The 3,917-nt window shown below is 41.3% G+C and overlaps 1 non-coding gene across 1 annotated transcript; it reads right to left on the reverse strand.

The window, feature by feature from the left end:
• Nucleotides 1–1,644: 1,644 nt before the first annotated feature.
• On the reverse strand, nucleotides 1,645–1,751 carry LOC141722328 (small nucleolar RNA R71). The gene has a single exon (XR_012575349.1). It is a non-coding gene; the product is annotated as a small nucleolar RNA R71 (small nucleolar RNA).
• Between the last annotated feature and the right edge of the window lie 2,166 nt (nucleotides 1,752–3,917).

Here is a 3,917-nt window from a genome sequence, read left to right on the forward strand (position 1 = left end):
GGAGATAAGGAAGAAGACCGATTTAGCACACAACAACGAAGAGGAAGCATATACTCTTGTGATTCTTGTTTCGTTGTAACGTTGGATGCTAGTTTTCTTGCTTTGACTTATTTACTCTTGTGATGTACTCCGTTTTAATATAATCAGTTTAGTTATTATTTTCTTATGTTTGTTTATCATGATTTCATATGAACCCATGATGGTGATAAGTTCTATTATGGGCTAATCGTGATCATGGGGTTGCAACGGATTTATTATGGAATTCTTTAGTTAATTGTTTAATACTTTAGTATGTGATGATTGCATGATATCTAGTATTGGTTGTGCGTATTCGTCTTATGTGTGTCACGAACATATAAGATAGGGTGTTAATCTCTTGTGAAGCGACAGTGGATCTCGAGATTTAGAACTTGCCATGCTAGCATAGGTTCATGTACGTTGTGCATGATTAGTGGGTAACTCTAACAGTTTTATTTGCCCTATGTAAATAAAAAGGGATAACTTGTGCTTAAATCGTTGTGTTGTCAATTTCTGTAGATATATAGGAACTCAACATAATTGATGACTATTCAACTTCTATCTTAATTATGGATGTTGGTAGAATGGTATTAGTACAATGAAAGTTGGCTTTTATCAGTTTCGTGTTATTCGATTAATATCATCACTGTCACATGCTAAAGGTAATAACAATGGCTATAGAAGGAAGTAATAATGAAGTTGTGATCTCATGAGTGTTTTATATTTGATAATTTGAAGTGTTAGTTAAGCGGTTAATTAAGTAGTTAATTATAGTTAATATTTAATCAACAATTTTAAGTGTTATTATCTTAACATTGAGAAGTAGTCATACATTGGTGAGTGAGTTAAATTAGACAATAAATTAGTCTGAGTCTCTGAGGGAACGAACTAGAAAGTATTCTATATTACTTGCGAACGCGTATACTTGCGTGAATATTAGTGCGTGATTTCGCCCTAACAAGTTTTTGGCGCCGCTGCCGGGGACTCGGCGTATTTGTTTAGTTTATGTACTTACCATCATTGGTCATTAGGACTCAGTGATTAGGACGTAGTAGTTAATTACTCTTTTCGGTTGTGTTTCAGGTACTTTAGCAAGCGTTTATGCAAACTCGTTCTCGTGCTCGCAAGAGGACCTTAGATACAGCTGAGGAGAAAGACGAAGTTCTTGATACACCGGAGAAGTTAGATTTTGAGGATTCGGATTTAGGAACTGAGCAGAAAGAACCAGTAAACATGGGAGATCGTATTGTTCAAGATGATCCAGCTCTTATGGATTTTTCTCGGCCTAAAATTGATGACATTCAGTCAAGCATCCTTCATCCGGCTATTCAAGCTAACACCTTTGAAATCAAGCCGGGCACTATTCAGATGGTGCAGAATTCTGTTTCTTTTGGAGGAGCGGCAACTGAAGACCCCAACATGCACATAAGGAATTTTGTCGAGATCTGCAACACTTTTAAGTATAATGGCGTGACTGATGAGGCTATCAAGTTGAGGCTTTTCCCATTCTCACTGAGGGATAAGGCTAAAGACTGGTTACATTCTGAACCAGCTGGGTCCATCACTACGTGGCAAGATCTTGCACAAAAGTTTCTGGTGAAGTTTTATCCAATGGCAAAGACTGCTGCTATGAGGAGTGCTCTTACTCAGTTTGCGCAGCAACCTACAGAATCTATGTGCGAGGCTTGGGAACGCTACAAGGAAATGTTGAGAAAATGTCCACATCATGGAATGCCGGATTGGATGGTAATCACTGGTTTTTATAATGGTTTGGGGGCCCAATCTCGGCCCATGCTCGATGCAGCAGCTGGAGGCGCCTTATGGGCTAAAAGCTATACTGAGGCGTATAATCTTATCGAGACGATGGCTGCAAATGAGCATCAAAACCCAACTCAGAGGATGACGTCAGGCAAGGTCGCAGGTATTCTGGAAGTTGATGCAGCCACCGCTATTGCAGCTCAGCTCCAAGCGCTATCCATGAAGGTTGATTCTCTGGCTACGTATGGAGTTAATCAAATAGCTATGGTTTGTGAGCTTTGTACAGGTTCTCATGCTACGGATCAGTGTTCTCTTGTCAACGAATCTGTTCAATATGTGAATAATTATCAGCGACAACAGCAGCCTGTGCCAGCGACCTATCATCCTAACAACAGAAATCATCCAAATTTCAGCTGGGGGAATAATCAGAATGCTATTCAGCCACCATATCAGCAAGGAGTGAGTAAACAGTTTAACCCACCTGGATTCCAGCAACCACAGCAGTATGCTACAAGGCAATCATATCCTCAACAGGGAAGTGCAGCTGCACCTACTAGTGCTGATTTTGAGGAACTTAAGCTGTTGTGCAAGAGTCAGGCGGTTTCTATCAAGACCTTGGAAAATCAAATCGGTCAATTAGCCAATGCAGTGCTCAATCGTCAACCTGGCACTCTTCCCAGTGACACGGAAGTACCAGGCAGGAAGGAAGCTAAAGAGCAAGTCAAGGCTATTACCTTAAGGTCTGGAAAAGTAGCTGATGCTGAAAAGGCAAAAGAAGTCGAAGCTGAAGTTAGAGATGAAGAATTTAAGCAAAAGGAGAAAGCGACGGAACCAAGGAAGACTACTGTTGAACACACTCTGCCTGAGGCTAATACAGGGGAGAAACAGCTCTATCCTCCACCACCTTTTCCTAAGAGATTGCAGCAACAAAAGCTGGATAGACAGTTCGGGAAGTTTCTGGAGGTGTTCAAGAAACTTCACATCAATATACCTTTCGCTGAGGCTCTGGAACAAATGCCTAGTTATGCGAAGTTTATGAAGACTATTCTTTCAAGGAAGGTGAAACTGGATGACCTTGAAACCGTTGCTCTCACGGAAGAATGCAGCGCTGTTCTGCAGCAAAAGTTACCACCAAAACTGAAAGATCCAGGAAGCTTCACCATTCCTTGCACCATTGGCAATCTAACTTTTGACAAGTGCCTTTGTGATTTGGGAGCAAGCATTAATCTGATGCCCTTGTCGATCTTTAAAAAGCTGGATCTTCCTGAAGAAAGAGGTGGTAAAGAAAGAAATTCTGAAATGGCTAGATGCAGGCATCATTTATCCTATTTCTGACAGCTCGTGGGTGAGCCCCGTACAATGTGTTCCTAAGAAAGGAGGTATCACTGTGGTCGCAAATGAAAAGAATGAGCTCATCCCTACTCGAACAGTTACAGGATGGAGAGTATGCATGGATTACAGGAAATTGAACAAAGCCACAAGAAAGGATCACTTTCCTCTTCCATTTATTGATCAAATGCTTGACAGATTGGCGGGACATGAGTATTTTGGTCTTCTGGATGGTTATTCCGGGTATAATCAGATTTGTATTGCACCAGAGGATCAGGAAAAGACTACCTTCACCTGTCCATTTGGCACATTTGCTTTTCGTAGAGTTTCGTTTGGGTTATGTGGCGCCCCGGCCACCTTTCAAAGATGTATGATGGCTATATTCTCTGACATGATTGGAAATAACGTCGAAGTGTTCATGGATGACTTCTCCGTCTTTGGACACTCATATGATGAATGTTTGAATAATCTGCGCGCCGTACTCAAAAGATGCGTGGAAACTAATTTGGTGCTTAATTGGGAGAAATGTCATTTTATGGTGCGTGAAGGCATTATCCTTGGGCATAAGGTCTCTAGCAAGGGTCTGGAGGTGGACAAGGCCAAGGTGGGAGTCATTAAAAATCTTCCCCCACCTAATTCGGTGAAAGGAATCCGTAGTTTTCTCGGTCATGCGGGTTTTTATCGGCGATTCATCAAGGACTTTTCAAAGATATCTAAGCCGTTGTGCAATTTACTTGAGAAAGATGTGCCTTTCAAATTTGATGATGAATGTTTGGCAGCATTCGAGACTCTCAAGAAGAGTTTAATCACGG

Source organism: Apium graveolens, chromosome 4 (assembly GCF_009905375.1).
Source record: "Apium graveolens cultivar Ventura chromosome 4, ASM990537v1, whole genome shotgun sequence".
Taxonomy (NCBI): domain Eukaryota; kingdom Viridiplantae; phylum Streptophyta; class Magnoliopsida; order Apiales; family Apiaceae; genus Apium; species Apium graveolens.